At 36.2% G+C, this 21,630-nt stretch overlaps 1 protein-coding gene across 1 annotated transcript in view; it reads right to left on the bottom strand.

Annotated features, from left to right (window-relative positions):
- Positions 1 to 17,634, bottom strand: part of LOC111726405 (rho GTPase-activating protein 15-like) — a 121,135-nt gene extending 103,501 nt beyond the window's left edge. Inside the window, exon 1 of the mRNA XM_023515031.1 lies at positions 17,502 to 17,634. The gene's annotated coding sequence lies outside the window, so the exon portion shown is untranslated. The remainder of the gene's footprint in view (positions 1 to 17,501) is intronic.
- Positions 17,635 to 21,630: the final 3,996 nt, after the last annotated feature.

Below are 21,630 nucleotides of genomic sequence, written 5' to 3'. Positions count from 1 at the left end.
TAGCTCTTGGTATCCTGTTGCCATCCCTGATCCCCTGGGCACCTTAATCCTTTAACCTCTATCCTATTGGGAGTAAAGCAGCTGATTTTACATGTCAAGTGTTTATTTAGCCTCTACTCTGAGACATAGACTTGCTACATCCCACAGTTTCTGAAAATATTATTAAGAATGCTGCAGGGGAGTTATGCATGAGCAGGCGGCCCTGCCGTGCGGTCTGGTAAGGATGAAACGGAGAATGACACAGCGGACAATTTCAAGGTAAAGGTGATGCTTGGCCTGAATGTTGTACGATAAGTAGGACTCCAAAAGGCAGACAGGGGACATCAAGGGCAGGGTAGGCTGAGTCACAAGAGTAAGGAAGAGAGGAGTGACTAGGCACATCAAATGGTCCAATATTGGTGGCTGGATGGGAAAGTGAGGCTTGATAGGGCTTGATCTGGAGAACCCTGTCATTCCTGTTAAAGAGTCAGGTTTTGTCTTACACACTCTGGGAGAATTTGACGATTTTGTCTAAGGAATAATTCCTTCCCAAAAATTCGCTGAAAAGGAATTCACAAGAACAGATCCCCAACCACACCGCTAAACCTGCAAAATGAATATGTAGCATGCACATGGGATGCCTCTTAATTAACTTTAAATCAGAATAAATACCAAAGCATCTATTTGCAAATGTTAATCTGATGATAACAACCTATGATATGGAAAAAAAATTCAGAATTTTGGGAACCTCACTCTGAAGATCGATACACATTTGCTAATGTTTCTGGTCCCCAATCCAATGAGAAGAAAGGTAAAGACGCGACAGGAGCGACTACATAAAGTGCTTAAGTAAAAAAGGTCCCAGGGTACTATTGCATCTAATTAGAGGGCGAGAAGAAAAATAAACTTAAGATTAGTGGAATTGCTTCTGAATATCCCTCTGATGTTCAGGCAGGTAGTAAAAAAAATGAAAAGCAAATAGGAACAAAATGCCTGTGCCATTGTAATTACATTGAGAGAGCAGAAGAGATTTTATGAAATGGCAAGCGCCTTAGATACGGAGGAGAACCTTAAGGGGCATAAGTAATGCAATCTTCTCTCCGTTTCCTCTGTCAGTTTTGACCTAATCTAGCAAGAAATGCTGAGCCATTTTCCGCCTCTTGGGTGAAAGTATCAATTAAGGAAAAACAGGGTGACTATCTTAGGGCACTAATGATGAAATGTCACTTAAGGAGAAAATATCAGCTATAGAATACGTAGCTCCGCAGCTACAGTGCTAGAAAACACTGGCAAAACCAGCAGGGGCTCAGACTCTCCCTGGGACAAGCCTAATTCTCCACTCTTTGTTGGAAGGTACCAAGTGTAAAAAGTAAACTTTAACCTGTGATTGTTTCCATTCCCTGAAGTTTGTTGTTCTATAGTTGTTTTTTTTCTAAAGGGCTTGACTCAGTGGCAAGTCTTTTTATCAGAAAAATTAAATCCGATCATCCATTGGTTGCAGTTGTACCAGGCTGTCTTTATCTTGGCCTGCCCAGAGTTCAAATATGTGCAAGTCGCATATTGCATAATTAATGCTCGGCAGTGATTAACAGTAATGAGTAATTGACAGTCGTCAAATATGGCTGACATTTGCTTTATTTAGCAAATTTGTTGTTATATCTATTAGTCTTTCCCTAATGCTCATGTCTCCAAACTCTAAATTGATTGGATTGAATTTCAGTGCCAAAAGGGCATATCTAATGATGGGACAGTAATGTCATAGTCTATTGTTGTGAAGGACAATGACTATACCATTAAAATAAAAATTTTCAGAATATCTCCTTTAATGCATTTAAAAATCAGTTCTCTCCTGCTCAATTATCTGAGTAAAATACATTTTAAATAGCTTGTGTGTATGTGTGTGTGTGTGTGTGTGTGCGTGCCTGTGTTTTTATACAAATTTCAATGAATTGTCAAAAACTGAACACACTCACATAATTATAGCAAAACCAAGAAATGCAACAATGACCCCAACTAATGACCCCCAAAGCTGTTTCAGTCTCCACCCCCTGGTGGATAGACCATTATTCTATCTTCTTTGTTTTGCTTGTTTCTGAACTCTATATAAATGAAATCCTAAAGTGTGTATTTTTTTTCTTACTGGGCTTATTTCACTCAAATTTTTATTTATGTAGATAATTGTTATGCAATATTCTTTTGTGAAGTGCCTGTGCAAGACTTTTGGTTATTTTTCTATTATATGATCTGCTCTTTTCTTATTGATTTGTAGTTGTTTAAATATTCTGAATAAGTTATATTTAATATATTTGTTGCAATAATTATCTTTTTCCCCTCTGGGGCATGAGTTTTCACTCTTTTAATGGTATCTTTTCATTAATGATCCTTAATTCTAATATTGTCCAATTATTATTTTCTTTTATGATTAGAGCTTTTTTCCCTCCTCTTAACAAACCCTTGCCTAATACAAGGCCACAAAAAATATGCTCATGTATTTCTCTAAATGATTTATTGCTTCAAATTTTGTTTTTAAAACTGAGATCTTTTTAAATTGGAAATCCGTGTCATTTCTCTGATTTCTCGAGTTAAGAGAGCACCAGGAACTTTAGTCTATAGTGACTGGTTGCTGGAGAGCTCAATGGAAAGCAACTTGTGCTTATGAGAGGAGCAATTTGAAATGTACTGACAGTGTCAGGTAAGTACATATCACAGCCTTGGTAAACCTTGGCAACCGGAAGACAAGTTGAATAAGAAGTGTTCTGTAACAAGTGGGTAGAAACAGTCATTGATAATCTTGAGAAAGGCAACACAGAGAAGTTCAGATTTGCAGATTCTTATCAACTAGGAGGTCTGTTGCTATGTGGCACAGTTCTGAATACTGGTATTTGTTTAGCTCAGTTACCCACAAGAGAGATCAGCTATAGAAAGGTAGGACCTCAATCCTAGCAAAGGAAAGAGGCAATGAATGGCCAGATTACCAGTAGAGGAAATTGTGGTCAGAGATGAACGAAATGACCAATGAGGAGAGGTGACCAGCTGAAGTGGTGAGGCTTGTTAATAAGGTGACAATGCACTTGACATGGACCTTACAATCCAGAACCAAACCAAGATCACTTGTAGAATTTGATGTTGAACCCACAGAATTCCTTTCTGCTGGAATTAGTTATAGATTACCTGCATCAAAGTAAGATTTCTCCTAGGAGTTAGAAATAACTTCAGTTAAACATGAGCAGATAGCGCCAGCGGTGAGGAGGAAGAAAGCCATAGGGTAGTGATTCCCAGTGGTCAGTGTGGGAGCTCATTGAACACACAGACTTAGCCACACCTGCCACAGATATTCCGGTTTAGGAAGACGGAGGAGAAACTGCACGTGTGGCCCTCGGTCCTCAGGGATTCAGTTGCAGACTGTATTGTGTGTGTGTGTTATTTTTTTATATAGGTTTTTATAATTTATTTTTTCTTTTTACCCTCATCATTCTAAAGTTGTTAGTAAATACTATAGTGTCTTCTTATTTTACTGCCCATTGCTACTATGTTCATTTGTTTATAATTGCTTTAATTATATTTTTTTGGGGGGGGATTAAAGTTCTCTTTAGAACTTGCTTCTAAGAGGGAATTATATGGTCATAGTTAGAAATCCTGAGAGACAGTGAGTGGGTAGCTAAGTAGGTAAGTAAACAGAGACATAGACACTTTGGTATGTGAGAATGGTGCTATGGGTACCCTGTTTGAGATTATTTAAAATAGGATGTTTAGATATTCAGAACAAACATCTAGTCCTAAATATTGCTGCAAAATGAGTCCTGTTAGACTGAAAAAACCCCAAAAGATCATAACTCAGGCAATCCGGGTTTATTATAAGACTTGAGTGTAAACGCGTTATTATTTTGTTTGTTTATATCATGAACTTGGTAAACAGTGAGCCAAGCAACTTAAAGATCATAGCAAGTTTGGTTTGAGAACAAAAATGTTCACAAAACATTATTTCTGCAGGATTCCTTTCAAGAACTCCAAATTATCAAAATAGTGAAAAGAATATTTGCCAGTTTGCATTACTTAAATGGAAATCTAGACAGTTTTTCAGTTCTTGTTGTCAAAGATACTTCAATGAACTATCTTGAAATGAATCCTGTTCTTTCCAGGTTGAATAACCGAGGGTTCTCTTCATCCTTTTACTCCCTTAAAGAGCTTTAGCTATATGATCAAGAAACTTAATCTAGGAAGATTCGGTGGGGGAAGGAAGATAGATAACCCATTTAAACAAGTTTAGTTTTGCTTCCTCTTCCTTAAAATAGAGTTTCAAGCCCTCCCCTATGAGCTGAGAGGTAGAGGCGACAGTTGTGTTATCTACCTAATAGGCTCCAATTAATAGAGTGCTATGGTAATTTGAATTAGTGTAGCCAAATATAGGTCTAGATTTAGGCTCTTCACAAATTTAAAATATAAGATTTGTACATGCGTACATTAAAATAAAAAAGGAATGCATAAATACGTGGGTCTTAAAACGGTTCTGAGAATTATCTATTTAATTTAAAGATATTGAACAGTATTTTTTGTGTCTCACTTTCTTTGCTTATATCCTTTGTCATAGCTACTTCTGAGACTTAGTGATCTAATCTGTTAATAGATGACACATGTGATGCAATGAGCTATGCAACCATACCCTGGCTACATGTTCCCGTGTTGGGCACCAGTGGCTTTGGTGTCTGCATGTGTGTATGTGGGCATGCATACATGTATGTGTCTTTACATGATAACCACTATTATTATGACCACCCAAGGGACACAAAATTCTGCCTTATCTACCTTTCAACTGAACATCCACACAAGTGTAGATCCATACCCTATGGCACAGGATTCAAAATGTCAGTCAACGTAAAGATTAGTATAGTCACAATTACTTAGTAAAGTTAAACTTTTGGAGACATCTTTTAATGATTTCAAAAAGATGCTTTGGGGTGGGTTGGCAGGAGAAGAAAGTTTGTTCTTTCAAGTTAGGAAAATGAGCCCAGTCATGAAAGCTAGACAGACAAAACAAGGACCTAAATGAAGAAGCTATACATAAATGGATGCTTTTTTTCCACAGTATAATCTAATGCCATAGTCAGTCTCTACGCATTTATTAAGATTTATTGTAGGTACAGAAGTTATTTGGAGGACTCTAGTTCTCGCTAATCATTACCCTCTGCTCCTGCTTCCTTAGGAGCAGCTATAAATTCAAGAAGAGGTGGAAAACCGGCAGACTGCCAACCAAATTCAACCCACAGACATATGTTGTTGGGCCTGAACAATGTTTTAGAATGTTTTGAATCAGTTTCCAATTGAAAAATGAGGATTGTTACTTAAAAAAAACAAAAAAAAAAACAAACAGGAAAAAGGTGTATGACTATATGCGTTCACTTGAAAAATCATAAGATGCAAGATGTAGCAAATTGGTCCTGGTGTGCATGGTAAGAGCTAGCTGGAGGTGGACAGCTTCCACAGCCTTTAGACAGGGCATCTAGAGAAGATGTCTTAGAAAAGACCTCCTTCCATCATCTTTTGGCCCACAGGTCCTCTCCTGTGCGTTTCTCTTGTGCAGGTTTCCTGCCCGGTTTGAGAGCAGTTGTGACTGTCATTCTTGCTATCAACCTCTAGGAACATTGTTGCTCTTCCTTGTGGGTGGAGTGGAATTTGTGCTGTGTATTAGGTCAATTCCATTATCAATATTCTATTATTTTGAAATCTATGCTCGTAAAATTGAAAATGGAAGCAGAATCAAGAGTTTGCCTTTGTACCACCACTTTAGAAATGTTCATTGAACATTAACATTATTTTATTTATTCTTACAATTTTCTCCACAGGTTCTCAGTTACAAAGAATAGGACACTGAGCTTTGTTCTTTGTTGGGGTTGACCTAGTTCCCCCTTTACTCTTTGCTCTTCTTTGGCTTTCTTTCCTGTTCCTATCATATTATATTTTGGTTGATAACTATATTCTGTTTTCTGTTCTCTATGTGAACTATGTGTCTCTTCTGCCCCAATTGGCTGTGGGAAACTTCAAAATCAGACACTGTATTTTTCAGTTTTGTTGTTCTGTGGGGTACCTAGAACATTACATACATTTGGTATTTGTTTGAAATCCCCTGCCTCTAACTTTCCCATGAGAAAGTTCCAACAAGTTCAGATTCACTGCCATCATTAGAATGGTTTTGATTCCCAGTCCCAAGTGTTGAGTTCCTGTGTTTCATTCCTAAATCTTTGCACAATGGTCAGGGAAGTCACAACAATCTCTGCATCCCCCAATCCCTGCCCCAAGGCATACTCTCTACCCATTTGTCATGTTAACTAGTCTCTAGTTTTCCTGTCAAGCTGGTTTTCCACCCTGAATCTATTGCCCACTTGCTAATCCCCTTTCCTAAAGCCAGACTTCTAACCTCAAGCCCAATGCCAGGTGGCCATAAGATCTAGGGGCTCTCCAAGGACAGTACCACAGCTCTCTTCCCCTGCATTTTGTCAGCACTTGGAGTCCCCCAGGCTATACCCTGCTCTTATTAATTGGATGCCATAATACCAATTGCTTTCAGGATTAGGACCAAGATTAGTATATTCATTCAAACTCCATGTATGAAATCCTGAGCTGGCTTTCCCCAGGGGAAGAATGAAACAAAACAAAACAAAAAGAGACTTCTTAACTGGGTCAGAAACTTGGACTTTTCTTTCTTATTTTCTTTTTCTATTTTTCCTTTTGAGACCCTAATTTTGCTAGAACTCTAATGTATCTGTTTCATGAGCCATCTATATGAACCATCTACACCTTACTGTCTTAGGCAAATATTACAATTAAAATTAAAAAAGAATTATATTTTTTTCTTTCTCCTTGTGTCTGTAGTTTTTCTTTGCTTCATTTTAATGTCATTTCCAAGACTCAATGGCGGACTACCTGTTCTTAATTTCTCTGTGCAATAAATTTAAATCCTTCAAAATTAATGGCTATTTTTGGTGAGGACACATCTTGAAATGCTTGAAAAAAAATTTCCATATCAACCAAAAATTGGTAAACAAACAAGAGTTAGCTCTTCTTCCCTCTCCCTCACACAGCTATACTATACTCCCTCACACAGCTATATTGAGGAAATGAAACTAATAGCAAGAAATTGCTTTGGATGGGTATCATAATCGTATCATAATGCTTAGAATTGAAATAAACCAAAATTATGTAAACATTATTTTTGTATCATAGTGAAGGAAAAAATGGTCACTACTTGATTCAAGACGAATCAATGAAACAATTATTATTACTGCTTATTACCACTATATTTAAACTTATAAAAGCCCTCATTATGTGCCTCAAACTAGGCAAAGTTCTTTACATGCATTATTTTCTTTTTTCCTCATGAGGAAACGTCCCATTTTACAGATAAGGAAACTCAGATTCAGAATGATGGTAGCCAGCCTGTAATGGAGCAAGTGGTGGAGCCCAGAATTGAACTCTGTTTTTTTTTGACTTCCTAGTCTGGGCTTTTAATACCTTTACTATCTCTAGAAGGAAGGAAAAAAGTTCTGGACTAGAATTTGAGGAGAATATATTCTAATGCTTATACCTGAAGTGTGTTCTAATCCTTGTGCGTCCCCACACAATTGAATATCTCCATGCTTCGTTGACTTCTTCAATTAAGCTATTAAAAGATTCTGCTTTTCTCACTGGCTTGCTAGAATGATCAAGGAACATAATATATGCAAAATCACTTTTAGAACCCTAAATAGAATATAAATAGATGATAGGCATTCTTAGGTATATTAATTAATTTAAAGCCAATCATCACCTGAAGAAATAAAATACATCTTTAATAAGCAAACTAAAGGGATAAGAGAAATAGTATTATGAAAGCAAGTAAGACTCCCTCTGCATATGGTCCATATAAGACATAACAGATGACGCATTGGTGAAGATGATGGTAAGTGCAAATGGAGAGAAAGAAATAAATGATGTTAAAACATGGGAATTGATTGGCTATATGGAATAAATGAGATAGAAGAGTCATTGGAAACTCCAGAACTACTTGTTTGGGTGACTTCGAGAACAGAGTTAACTGGAATTAGAAAAAGGATAAAAAGAATTCCATAGAGGAAGTCGTGGATTTAACTTGGTTTAAATCACTGATGGGACATTCTGGAAGGGGTATCAAAAGACAATTAGAAATGAAGGGCAATTTTGGAAGTGACGCCAAGGCAGAAGATAGGAATTTAGGGACCATATTTGAGGGATTAAATATTAAATCATGAGACTGGATGAAACTCTCAGAAGAGTCTTGTAAAAAAAAAAAAAAAAGGTAGTTTAACCATGACATCTGGTATAATGTGAGCCACAGAAGTAATTCAAAAGTTTACGATAGTGACATTGGATTAGTAAAATGAGGTAGGTAAAATTAATTTTAATAATCTATTTAACTCAGTATATCAAAATTTAATAATTTGAGCATATAATAAATACAAAAATGTTAATTAGATATTTTACATTTTCTTTATTTGTAGTAAGTCTTCCAAATCTGGTATTTATTTTACACTCAGTTCAGACTGGCCATTTTTCAAGCACTTGATAGTCATCTGTGGCTGGTTGCTATTGCACAGCATGGGTCCTAAAAGACATCTTTGGGATTGAAGGACTGATGGGAGACATAAAATGCAGAGGAGACAGAAAAAAGAAAGAAATAGAAAATGTACCTGAGGAATGACAGAAACTAAGGCAAAAACATGTTTCCTCCTCACATGTTTTACAGTACTTTTACACAGGGCAGTATCTGTAAAGAACAAGCAACAGGTTTTCTGCAGATGGCATTGTTTTAGACATCAAACAAAGTAAATCCTTTTAGAGCCTTTTAGACTCCAGGGCCTCATGAATAAAGTTCAGCATTGCTTAACTGCTAACACCTAACAGGCTTAGAAACTGTAGCATGGCATCATGAGAATAACATAGATTTCATATTATTCAGATTTGTCTACAAATCATGACCCAGCCTACTAAATAGCTTGGTAAATCTGAGCACTGGATTTCTTAACCTTAGCTTCCTTATCTTTAAAACGGGGATACCAACTCCTTTTGTGGATACCAAATACTACGGGGTATGTACAACACGTGGCCCATGATATACATTGAATAAATCCTAGCTTTGATGATAATTATTAACAATCACTCCAGTAATTTATACTGATGAATGTCTCATGCTGCTGTAAGCATCTTGAGAACAAGGAAAGATTGACTATTTTTGGTAACACCATAATACTCACCACAGTGGGGGAGACACCCCTGAGGTAATCAACGTATATGTTTTCCTCCTACATCCCACTTCCTTCAGGAGAACTAAAGTATGAGTAGGTGGTATCATTTGGAGGCTCAGGTCATTTGATTCCCCCACCCACTGCAGTTAGCAAAAAGATGAATTTGTGCTCCAATGCTCGGTTTCTAGTCTTTAATTCTAACATGAAATTAACTAAAGCAGAAAGATAAGTGAACAGACACAAAGTTTCCCTTGACTCAGCACTCAATTTCCTGAGCATTGTACCTTTCATCGTTCTTTTAAAAAGATGTCCTGTTTTGATTCTAAACTTGGATTCCATCAGTAGAAACCAGAACAATACATTCTCTAAGTCTTTAGAAAAACGAATCTAAAGTAAACATAAAATTTTCCATTTTAATATCATGGTAGTAAGATTGCCTAAAATTTAAATGCTTAGAGGTAGTTGATGTTTTCCATTAGTTTATGGTGATATGTTTTCAGGTGGTGGCTTACTTGGAAGGAGGGCACCATAGGAAGGCACCATAGTATGGATATAGAATTCTAACCCAGACTTTCACAGTGCCAAGCTACTTAACATGTACCATATACAGTATGAGGTAGATACTCAAGTAAATGAAGTTCCATTTACTTGAAATGTATTTCTACCTTCTCTTCTCTTAATTTATCCTATTTTTTAGAACCAGTAAACATCACAAATCTCCAGAAAAGGCTTTCTTGATTTTGGAGCCCATAATCAAATTTTATAATATTTATTCTTTCACTAAAAAAATATTGACTGTTTATTACATGCCTATTCTTGTTCTAGGTTCTATATACTCAGTATTCAAATGAAAGAGAAGGTCAATGCTCTCTCAACAACACATTTTAATATAAGAATATCCACTAAACACTTTGACAAATAAATAATAAATTCCCCATAGCTAAACAAGATGAAGAAAAATAAAAGCAGAGTAATGAGAGAGAGCCTTCAAATCATGAAAGGAGATCTAAGATTGGATTTAATTTGAAGCATAATAGAGAGTCATTTGGAATATGTTAATAGGAGAGGTATATGTTCTAAGTATTAAAAGTGTCACTCTTTCTACTCCCCGGAAAATGACTGTTGTGGGAAGAGTAGAAGCAAGGAGGTAATTAGGAGAATTCTTCAGTAACAGTATAGAGAGTAGAAAGAAATGATTTCATTCGGGGTATTTTGTTACACGGTGACTCCTCACTTAATGTCTAATACATTCCTGTGAAGTGAGAAGCTGTTAAATGAAAGCCTTAGATGTCCAATTAGCATTTAGAAATATAAAAACACATTATTAGAATGAAAAATTGGGCTTAAGCATGTAACAGCAAGAATTTGCAAGAAAACAAATTGTATATAAAATGTAACATAAAAATATTTTTTATTCTTCACTAATATTTTCAACATTTGTGAGACATGATCATCTTGCCCTCAAGTATACTTCTTAATAAATAACCACACAGAAATCACCTGTAGGGCCCCCTGAACCTGACTAAAGTAATAAAAGTTTTTGTCTCTTCAGCCTTCTTAATTTAAATATGCAAACCAACACCATTTCATGTATATATGATTCTCTCTAACTTTTTACTAGAGAGTGAATGAATGTATGTGGTTTTGTCTAGAATTTGATGCCATCAATGTTATATCATAGTGTATTTATTTATCAGATTTTTTTGAGAAGTTATTATATCAACAAACCTAAATAAATAAAAACTAAAAAATGAAAGAGCCAGCAGTCTAAAAAGAAGCCATTATTGAGAAAGAACCAAGTGAATAGTATAATGGAAGTTCAGTCTATATTTTATAGGCTCTGTTTCTTTACTGGTGAGGGATGGAGTTTGGGGTAGGAGGTGGGAAGGAAAGAGTGGAATTGAATGCAATTTCTTGGGCTATTGCCCTGAAAAGAGAAATGAGTGGTGTTGCATGAAGTGAAATGAAGGAGGAAAGGAAAGAAGCAGGGTGGGTGGGGAGAGTAATTAGGAGATTTGTTTTGAATAGTGCATACTCATGTTAACATCTCCATGATAGCTTCACCTGGAGATGATGAATAGCAACTGCATGTAAAGTTTAAGTGCTGGGAAAAGGTTGAGATCTAATTAGCATACAGACAGTTTTTAAAAGTCATGGAACTAAAGAAGATCACATAGGGATGAACTTAGTAGACAGACTTGTAAACAGAAGCCTAGAAATCCAAAGCCTGGCTTGGGATATCTCAACATTTATAAGGCTAAGTCATGAGGAAGATTTAGTAAAGGAGATTGAGAAAGAGCATGCAGTTAGTTTAGAGGAAAGCTGGGAGAATTAAATACCTCAGAAGTCAAATGAAAAGAGAGTTTCAAGGGGGGAGGAGTGTTCAACAGCATCAAATGCAGGTCAGAGAGTGGATAGTGACATGACACATTACATAGCCATTAGACTTGGCAGAATGAAGACTTCTGGGACTGAGTCAATGGCTTGTTCTATAATATCTCTATGGAGTTGGATTTATATACAGAGGTGTATATTACAATTCTTCTCTTTGCATACATCTTAGTATTTCAGGATTTTTCATTGGATATGTAGCATATCTAATTCTTTGTGTCCTCAATAATTTAATTAAGCCAAAACTGTACTCAGTTGGAGTTCAGAGCTATCTATAAAAAGAGAAAAAAATTGAAAATTTACAATTGTATTGGTGTTATTGATAAGGCCAATTTATATTCTGTCCAGATTTAAAAGGAAATATTCTGTCCAGTTTTTGGCATGTAGGAAACACACACTTCCATCAGATGATTTCCCCCACCATTTCAGCAAAGATTCCCACCATGAAGCATGTACTCCTTGGCTTCCTGTCCTCCCTTCATCTTATCTCTATCCAGTTCATGTACATTTACACTCATTAAAGTGCTCTATCTTCTGTTTAAGCTTACTCTATCCACCCAAGCCAGTCTTAGCCTCCACTGAGACCTTCTTGAGTTTTTTTGAACATTCATATTTAATTTCCTTTTTAGCTACTATTTCCAGCTTTAGAAAAGGAGTGCAGCATTTTACACATGCTATTCCTAATTCCTTGCTTCCTTTAACACCTCACACTCAAGCTTGAATGTCACTAATGTTTTGGTCTTTAATTACACAGTTGAGAAAGGATACATTTTCTCATAGAAAATCAAGCAGGTCTTTAATCCTTTGAAAATCAGATCAACCTTAATCATGATAGCAGAAATACACAATTAAACTATATTGAGATACAGTTTTCTACAGATTTGAAACACCTAAGAAGTTTGGCAACACAGTCTTTTGAAACAGCTACGTGAAGCCTCTTCCAGGCTTCTCATTAAGTGCTGGGGGAAGTGCAGCAAGATACACCCAACACGATGGGTAGTTTGGCAGCAACTATCACAATTATTTTATCCTTTAGCTTATGAATAATATTTCTGAAAATTTATAACTTACACGTATTTTCTAATATATACAAGTACATGAAAATATTTATTATTTTATAAAAAACTGAAAACACTCATGACTCTTAACAGGATACTGATTAAATTAAGTATGATACATGTATGTCCCCATAGAGGAATATTGTACACCTGGTAAAAAAAAGAGTTATATTTCTTAAAAAAACCAAAGTGGAGAGGTATGCACAATTACGCTACCTTCATACCTACATACCCACATATATGTGCATATATGTTTTTATATATAAAGTATATATACATACTTACCCACGTATATGTGCATATATGTGTTTATATATAAAGTATATATACATACATACCCACGTATATGTGCATATAAATATGGGTACCGTTTGCATAAAGGAACTGTGAAGAATAATCATAATGTATATGAAAAGTGTTACCTATTGGGTTCAGAAGGAAGTGCATAAAGATAGAAATAGGAATATGAGAAAGATTCTCTATAAAAATCTTGATTTAGGTTTCATACTATTTTTTTAAGTGATTTTGCTTTTTTTTTTTTTTTAAATCATAGCTGTATACATTAGTACTATCATGGGGTACAGTGTGTTATTTCTATATACAATTTGAAATACTTTCATCCAACTGATTTTTGAGTCATCTTGTTGTCTGACTGATAACTCTAAAATTAACAAAAATAAAAGGCTTTCATAAATTAAAAAAAGGAAAAGAACATTATAACTAGGGCTTGTATAAAGGCTGCCGGTGCCTGAGCAGGTGAGTTAGTGCCTGTCCTCACAGAAGTGTAGCCTCTTCTGCAAAGCACCCTGAAGAATGTCACTTAACACTGAAGTAAATGGAAGACAAAAGGAAGCCCTGAGGGGAGACCCCCCATCAATCTGTAAGAGTGTGGGCATCCACTATTCATTTCCTCTAATCAAAAATCCTATTGTTGTTTATATCGCGGGTCACAGCCTGCTTGGCAGGTCCGCTTGGCTATGATCTCAACTGTCTTTCTGGACTTACCTCCTGTTACTGCACTTCCATCTAAGGAAACTGGACAATTCACTTTTCCTTGGAAGTTCTCTGATATGCCATGGTTTTGTGTCCCACACTTTCCCTTCCTGTCTTTGGAATGTTTGTCATCTCGCCACTTCCAGATTTCTCTAAAAAGTATCCCTCCAAATTCCTCCAAAGCTGTCCTGCCCTCCTTGTGAGAATACTATCAAATGATATAACACCTCTATAAATTCCCTAGTTTATGGGGTGGCAAATAACAGTAATACAAACACGTTCAATGGATTTTGAGCTCTAATAGAATATTATTCTTATTTTTTGACACTTGATGAACTTTATTTGCATTGTAATTATTACTTATAATAGATTATAAGGTTTTAGAAGATGAAGATTGTGAGAGGATTTCATACATGGAATAGTTGTTGAAAAATATTTTAGAATTCAGGTTAATTGAAACTCAGTTTTTATTCAGACCTGAGTTCATGTTATTAATGTATTTTTGTATGATGAAATAAATTAGGAAGTGGAGCTTAAATAAATTAGGAAGTAATGATTTAAAATGTGACCATGTGTGGCTCTGTAGTGCAGTTCTGTGGCTTTTGCCCATAAGAAATACAGTCACCCTTTGGGGAAACTCTTTTAATTGCTACATGAGGATATCCCTCTTCTCAGCTAAAAGTCCACATGGTACAAGAGTGACCTCGGCCTGCTTGTTGAGTTTCTGTGACAGATTCAATGACTCTTCTGCTATAGTCATGTGACCCAGTTCAGTCCAATCAGATCTGTGATCCACAGAGACTGTGCTGTGCTGAGTGATCTGGCAAAGGCATTCTTTCACCAGAGTTTGCTGAAAGGATCAGATATTAACCTAAGGCTTTCTAATTAACTTAGTGGGAACTTCCACCAGACACTGCTTACAGCACAGCGAAAATAAAGCAAAGGCATTTTAAAAAATGTATAGAAAAATGAGAACCTACTCAGAATCCTGTGTGAGCTCCTGGATCCAGCCATTCCTGACTTTGTTATCCTCAGACTTTCCTAGGGATATCTGTACTGCCTAGGCTAATGCTAACTCCATTGTCTATCAACTATGAACAATGAAGATTTGCCTACTGTAAGCCAAAATTTGGAATACTTACAAATGCATTTCAAAGTCTAGTTATACAATGTCTGTTTTGCAGTGTAAAAAATACACTTCTGGTATCCAGAGTTAATTTGGGATTATTAAATGATTTTTAAAACACACGTGCATTTATAAAGTTGATTGTGTTAAATATTTTCTAAGTGTATGGGGAATTTCAAAATTGTCTGAAAATATAATACAATTATTTTTTCACTTTAGACAAGAAAGGTATATATTTCTTTAGAAATATATTGAAGATATCTTTATGTTGGATTCTTCACATGAGACACTCTCAGAAATTCTGTGTTTAAATGCCACAGGTAGGACCAATAATAAACAAAATACTCTTTCTCTCCTCAAATATCTTCTTCCTACTATTTGCCACGGCATTGCTTAAAACTGGAGTCTTCGATGTTTAGCTGATCCTTTGGATTCTGCTTGCTGTGAGAACTTAAAATTCTACTTCCCTGGTTGGGAAGTCAAGGACTGTATCTTTCTCCTATGTGTATAGGGCATTTTTATTGGACTCCATAAGTAACTGAAAATAGAATGAGAAAATTTTAAAGGGAATGGGCTGATAAGAACAAGATGGGGTCTATCCCTCTAGGAACCAAGGGTATGGGACCTAAATTAAGGACAGAGCAGGCTGCTCTGGAACAGAGCATTAAAAATTAACAAGAGGAAAAATCTCTAGGAGTTTCCCCCCTTTTGAATTTTGCTAAATGCTGGCACCCAGTGGAAAAGTATGATAGTCTTTTAACAAATCAACTAATCTTCTGTATTGTTTTTCTTTCACCAAAACTTGTTTCTTATTTCTCCACTTAAAATATAGTTACCTGTAGTAATTCATTTGCAATTGATTGTCTTAAGATTTGGTGTATACATTCAAGAGATTATGCAATACTCATTTTCACAAACAATGCTTAAGGGTGTCTTAGTTTACCTTCTAGCCTCTCATTGCTCTTTCTAAATTTATATCAGGCTCTGTTCAGTTCATTCTTAATTTTACACATACTCCACAAAATATTTATATTTTAATTTAACAATTTCTATAAGGAACACTTAATTTTTAACAAATAATTTGGGTTTTAAAAGCATTAAATGGCTATAAAAACTTTCTTGGGTTTTTCTTCAATGCCAGATGCTCATCCATTCATTCTTGCTAATGTGTAAGTATTATATATATTTATTAATGTGATTTTCTTTTATAATAAAATGAAATAAAATAACAATATATCAACCAAAACTATCTGAATTATATAGCGTCTAAAGATGCAAAGGATCAGAGCCACAATATTAAAGACAGACTTAAATAATGCTTTCCATTATGAGGATATGCAACAAATTGAAAATCTAATCAGAATATCAAAGCAAATACATATTACCAAGGTCTTCTCACACTCCAACAATAAAAAAATGTATTGAACACCAAGTCCTAATCTCTATTATTCTATGATCATTTATATAGTCAACTAGTAGCTAGCTTCAGTCCTGACAATTGAAGACGTCTTAAAATGGAGGTGCTAACATACCTAATAATTTCCTACTAAATTGACCACATCAAAAACATTTATATGTGTCTTTCAATAGAAGACAATAAGAGAAATGAAAATTGTTACCACTTATCAATCCTGTAACCATTTTTTAATAACACAAAAAATTGGTGTTGTGGGGGCCATAACTTCTCCCATCTAACAGAACAATAAAAATAATATTAGGGAAGAGTGGATCATATCTTGGACTTTTATTAAAATTCTTTCAAAAAATCTACAGTCAGATTTATTTTAGGTATTTGTCTCAGAGATGAACAATATTTTGATATTTTCTGTGCATATAGTACAGCACACAAAGACATTCTGTACAAGCAAGAAGTGAATACAGAGCAAAATTACTTGTCAGTTTATGACTAATAAATTATTTTCACTTCTAAGTCTTATTGTTTTGGAATATCTCAAAGAAGGAAAATTATATAATTACATAAATAATGAAAGTATACCTCTAATTTGCTTCTCCTCCCAGAGTAAGCTTCAGGGAAGTCAGCTATGACTTTGCTTTTCAAAATTTTGCCTCTGAAGTAGAAACTTGCCCCCATTTCATACTATATCTTGAATAAAATTTAGTAAAAACAATTCCAGTGTCACAAGAGAGAATATTCTTTCTCATTTTAAAATGATTTAGCTTAATGGCTATTTAATAAGCTACAGATGAGAATCTTTTAAAGGTTTTTGAATGCTAACAATGCCTTAAAGTTGGTACATTTCAGAATGAATTCAAGATGTGGTTTCCTATTGCTATGAAATACCTTTTCTCTTTCATTATCTAAGTCTTGTATATTTTTATAAAACTCAGTTATGGTACAAAGTCTCACATTTTTCCCAGCAGTTGTTTTTTAAAAGCCCTTTCAAACTAAAACTATACCTTATTCTATCCTGAACATTTTAGTATGAAATCTTAGCAAATGAGCCTAGTATAGTACTATAGTAAAGGATTTTGGAATGTGATAGTTGCAAATATGAAAAGCAAATTTTCTTTTTCTACATCTAAAGAAACCAGTTGATGTTTTAATTATAGGTGAAAGGATCACGTTTTGTAGAAATGTTTACGTGTTCACCTTAAGACGTAAAATACTATGTGAAACACTTTCAAATTTAAATTTCACGTGCAATATGTTGTTAAATATATAAGTTAAAATGTACTTACCTATTCTAGGAGATGACTTGTTATTGGAACTGCCATCAACTACTAACTGTTAAGGACTCTTTCAACAAAAACGGAAAACAGTAAAGTCACATGTCGTAAGAGTAGGCCTGTGTTGGGTGCTGGATTTCAGTACCAGAGGAAGAAAAGGTGGGGGGTGGGGTGAGCACACAACTTTTAAATGAAACCACTTCCTGGGTAGATACAGTTAACCACACATCACATCATTACTGGATTTAAAGAAATTTCCTTGTATAGTCAACAATATTGTTATTTTTTCGATGTGATTACTAATTCTCAAGCATTATACATTTTATATAGATTTAATATATTTTGATTTAATGGGGAAAATGTGTGCTTAAAACTTCAGCAATGGGGGAGAGCAGGCTGCTACATACTGGGGAAACTTCCCCTTTCTCTGCCTTCTAAAAAGGGCTTAAAAACTTAAGTCTCTCCTTTCCTGGGTAAACTCGGCACATTCACCTGCTATTAGGAGTGTCTACACATAAACTTGGGAAGCCGAGAAACCACCTCCAATTCACAGAGGTGGTTGCTGCCTCACTCATGGAAGCCCTCACCAAAAGCTGCTCCAATTCAGTTCAAAGGGTATTGGGCAGGTTTCCTTAGAACTTCAGAAAACACAGCCCAGTGGCCCCCCTGCCTTCTGCGCAAGGTGTCTCGGAACACACGCTGTGGTATTGGCCCTGATTGTGGCTCTCATCCTGGTGCCCTCTCTGAAAGTTTCCTAAGCAGTTCTGAAATTTACTGAAGAGCTATTGCTCTAGTTCAATGATTCTTTGTGTGGTCTGACTTATGAAGAAAAATATTATAATAAAAGATCCAAAGGGTATCATTTTGGCATGATGTGGTGTGACCTCCTTTGTCAAACTTCAGCCAATCTAAGACATGTTTTTCTTTAAGTTTATCATTATTATATATATATTTTTGGCAGGGTTTGGCCAGGGCTGGGTTTCTTTCAGGTTTTAGTGGGCATGGGGACAGCTTTCCCCTGCCTGGGTGCATTGTCTGGAGCTGGGACCTTAGGGTTGGCCTCCTACAGGGCACATGGTGCCCAATTCCCAGATGCCTACAGAAAGGAGCTCTTTGACAAAACCAACAAACATCACTTCTTTCACAGCCTGGCCTTGTTAGGGGTGTCCCATTGCAGGAAGCCCCTCTTGGCCGGGTTACTACTGGCCTCGGGAACCACGTTATTCTGCACCAGCTTTTACTACCAGGCCCTGAGTGGAGACCCCAGGATCCAGACTTTGGCCCCTGTGGGAGGGAGCCTGCTACTCTTGGGATGGATGGTCTTGGCTCTTTGAGCTCTCTTTTGTTTAATTACTGAGTTTACTGGATAGTTTTTTGAGATTTGGAGCAGGAAGGGAATTAAAAGGGAAATACAGGGCAGCACCTGTGGCTCAAAGGAGTGGGGCTCTGGCCCCATGTGCTGGAGGTGGCAGGTTCAAACCCAGCCCCAGCCGAAAACTGAAGTAAAAGGGTGGGGGGGAATACATACATGTATACACACACACACACACACACATATATTGAATTGGAGCAGCTTTTGGTGAGTGCTTCCATGAGTGAGGCAGCAACCACCTCTGTGAATTGGAGGTGGTTTCTCGGCTTCCCAAGTCAATGGGTAGATGCTCCTAATAGCAGGTGAATGTCTGGTATATGGAGCCAGCACCCTACTCTTTTGAACCACAGGCACCGCCCTCTCAGAGACATCTTTAAGGGGTCTTGGGAATAACTCTAGGATGTGCATGTTTATCGAGCCATGGAATTCAAGAAATAAGCGCCTGGATTTTCAGACTTGGCTGGTTTTGTGATAGTTGCAGGCTACTCACAATAGGAAAAATCTCTTCTTTCTAATATATGAGAGTCAGGGAGGAACCTGTGGCTCAGTGGGTAGGGCACCAGCCCCAAATACTAAGGGTGGGGGATTTGAACCTGGCCCCTTTCAAACTGCAAAAAAAAAAAAAAAATAGCCAAGCGTTGTGGCAAGCACCTGTAGTGCCAGCTACTTGGGAGACTGAAGCAAGAGAATTGCCTAAGCCCAGGAGTTGGAGGTTGCTGTGAGCTGTGATGCTACGGTACTTTACCAAGGGAGATATACATGAGAGAGTCAAATCAGAATCTCTTGTCATGTGAACCAATTAGACAAGAAATCAGTGTAATGGAACTCAGTGGTATGGAATGTTTAGCACACAAAAAGACAATTCATACAAATATATTTGTTATATATGGCCCAAGTGAAGGATGATGTGTTCCCATCATGTAATCTAATTTCTCTAAGATTGTTCTTTTTAATACCATATTTTTGTTTGACCCTAGAATTCACTGTCAGTTGTCATTCCTGGATGGACCCTTTAAGTGTTCAGAGTCCTGAAGATTTTTGCTGGGTGTTTCTCCATAACACTGAGGAGAAAGTGAAAAGGGCGTAATATTAGAAGTGAGGAAATGAGAATTCAGGTCTCCATTCTGACAGTGCTGTTTATTTAATGTTGGCCAAGACACCTAAGTTCTCCGAAATTCGGTTTACTCATCCATATAATGAAATACATATTTTAAAAACTATCTTAAAGGACACAATAAGTAAACAGATTCAAATATTTGGTATTTCATGAAGAATTATAGACATATAAATTAGCTTGAGGGGAAAAATTTTGATACTTCCTAAAAAGCATCAGAAAAATTTCAGTATATTCTATTCAATTTAAGCCTTTATAAATTTGAGTCAAACTCAAAAGTCCAGGACAAGAACAATAAACTAAGTCTTTCTTTTTGATTAGGTACTAATATCAGACATCTGACTAATAAAAAATATAAAACACCAATATACCCATATGGTAATAAATAAAACTAAGTACTTAACATGAAGGGTGACAGTAGTTTTGATCATAAACAACTACACAACACATGGAGACAAAAGCATATTTTGTTTGTTTAGGGTGAGAGGTGAGCTCCTTTAGGCAGTAATATGACTGGGTCTGATCTAAAGAGAAGTATTTGGTATGATTAAGGCTCTAGGTTAGGGCTTTGATACTTGTGGCTTGATAGTAGCTAGTATTTATTGAATGCTTATTATAAACCAAGCATTATGCCAAGCATTTTACATTCATTCTGCCTTTTAATCTTCACAATAATTTTAGAGCTAACTGATTATTATTATTTTTATTTTTTTGCTTCTTCTTGAGACATGTTCTTACTCTTTTGCCTGCACCAGAGTGTAGTGGCATTGTAATAGCTCACTGCATCTTCAAACTTCTAGGCTCGTGTAATCATCCTGCCTCAGCCTGCCAATATTCTGAGACTGTAGGCACATGCCACTGTGAATGGCTAATTTTTCTTATTTTTTATGAAGACAGGGTCTCAAACTTCTGAGCCCAGGGGTGCTCCTGCCTTAGCCTCCCCAAATGCTAGGATTACAAGAGTGAGCCACCACTGCCAGCCTAGGCTAGCCAGCATTATTATACATTATTATTATATTCTTTTTACATGTGAAAAAAATTAAGGTTAATGCGTTGCTCAAATTAGTTAGGAGCTGAATCAGGGGTCAAACTTAGATGCTTTAACCTCAGAGTCCTTTCTAAATTATTACTGTACTATCTCCTAACCACTTATGTGCATTAGGGCTCTAAGTGAATAATAGTGAGGAAAAATTTCACTGCTGATATTCCTTTTTGACTCTTGATTGCCTAGAATGACGGACTTAGCAGGTAGGAATCATTCCTGAGAATCATACTAAAATCAGTTCCCCAGAAAGTTCTCCAAATTTTAAATCTATGTCAAAGAAATTTAAAGAAGGTTAGTATAAACAGAAATATACTATATTCATAGACAAGAAAACAATGAAAGTTCCTCAATCTACCCAAGTTAATCTACAAATAGATAATATAAAATCTCAATTATAATTGCAACAGGACTTTTTGAAGAATGCAATTTCCACAGAGGAACAAATGTCCAAGGGTGCCTAAGTTCATCCTGAGACAAAAGAGCGAGGATGGTGACTTGTCATGTTAGATAACAGTATGGTGCAAAGCCACAGTGTAAAAATCGTTGCAATCTGGCCCAACAGCAACTCAAAATCTGACTGGTTAATTGATATATGATAATGACAATATAA

Source organism: Otolemur garnettii, unplaced genomic scaffold (genome assembly GCF_000181295.1).
Source record: "Otolemur garnettii isolate 467f Iridium unplaced genomic scaffold, OtoGar3 scaffold00064, whole genome shotgun sequence".
In the NCBI taxonomy this organism is placed as follows: Eukaryota; Metazoa; Chordata; class Mammalia; order Primates; family Galagidae; genus Otolemur; species Otolemur garnettii.
This window is presented reverse-complemented; position numbering and strand designations above follow the sequence as displayed.